This window comes from Parasteatoda tepidariorum, chromosome 6 (assembly GCF_982258835.1).
Source record: "Parasteatoda tepidariorum strain Cologne lab strain chromosome 6, Ptep-v5.0, whole genome shotgun sequence".
Classification (NCBI taxonomy): domain Eukaryota; kingdom Metazoa; phylum Arthropoda; class Arachnida; order Araneae; family Theridiidae; genus Parasteatoda; species Parasteatoda tepidariorum.
In genome coordinates this window covers 34,920,695-34,922,008 of record NC_141760.1, presented here as the reverse complement: position 1 = coordinate 34,922,008, position 1,314 = coordinate 34,920,695, and the positions used below count along the sequence as shown (strand labels likewise).

General features: G+C 29.5%; 1 non-coding gene across 1 annotated transcript; it reads left to right on the top strand.

Annotated features, from left to right (window-relative positions):
• Nucleotides 1–381: 381 nt before the first annotated feature.
• Nucleotides 382–455, top strand: TRNAI-AAU (transfer RNA isoleucine (anticodon AAU)). The gene has a single exon. It is a non-coding gene; the product is annotated as a tRNA-Ile (tRNA).
• The last annotated feature ends 859 nt before the right edge of the window (nucleotides 456–1,314 follow it).

Sequence of the window (1,314 nt, the reverse complement as noted above, 5' to 3'; positions counted from 1 at the left end):
ACCAATTACCTTAATTTCAAGAAAAAAAATGAAGATTGAAGTTTAATAGACACTCTTTTAGTTGCCGCGTCATAATAAAAACGTAACATAACATAAATTATTTGAAAAATAAAAGATTTGAAATACTATTTCTAATAACGTATAGTAAAAATAGGATTTTAGATTATTCTTTATTAAATCTATTAAAATTCCCCCCCAAAAAAACTTTGTCGAAAATAATTTTCCAAACGAGACTTGGCCAAAAGGGCAGAACCGAACAGTGGCAGGATACTCGTTACATCCCTATTATTTATTGAACTTTTATCTAGTGAATAATTCATCATCAGAATGAAATTTTTACTCAAATATTATTTTTGATTTATATTAACCCCAGACTAACAAGGCCCATTAGCTCAGTTGGTTAGAGCGTCGTGCTAATAACGCGAAGGTCGTGGGTTCGATCCCCCCATGGGCCAGCGTAACTTTTTGATAATGGCTCATATTATTATTAATAACATTCATATTTAGTGTCAATAATTATTGAAATAAACTGATTTATAAAGGCTTTACTCGCTAGTTGAAAGAAATACATCTGACCGAATAATCTTTCTATGGTAAAGTCAATAAATAAACCATCGACTTTTCCTTTAGTTTTTTTTAAAAACATTTTACGATAAATTTTATTATATAAAATGAGCAAATTATCAGGAAATTTTCTGAGACCATACCAATTCGATTCTTGTATGTACAGTCAATATTTTTATTTCTTACTTTTTCCTGTGAAACAATAGAAAAATTTTTTCTTATTGTTTTAAAATTAGTGTGACTCTAGCAGCAAAATAACTTCGGCGCTCATTGTGCCAATATTCATGAGTCTTGGCTCAGTAATGGTTTAAAGGGCCTTTATTTTTCTGATATTGGCTCTAGCAGGGATGAGAGCAGTCAAAAAGTAAAAAAGAGGAAATCCAATATATATATATATACTTGTATCCAAAAATTTGACAAAAAAAGTGTGAATTTTCAACTTGTAAACCATGTGATTATAAATCCCGATGGTTAATTTTAAAATTATATGAATAAGAATCACAATTTAAATTGAGAAAATATGAAACCCGATATATTACCCGACCTCTATATCGAATTTAAAAAATGCGAAAATACAAATCATGATGCAAAATTTTTAGATCATGTAAATACGAATCACGATGCATAATTTTTAAATCGCGTGAATACGAATCCCAATGTCTAATTTTTAAAGCACGTATAAATACGAAAATCGATGTTTGATCAAACGCAAAAACGAATCACGACATTGGATTTTAAGCTCGCGTGAAT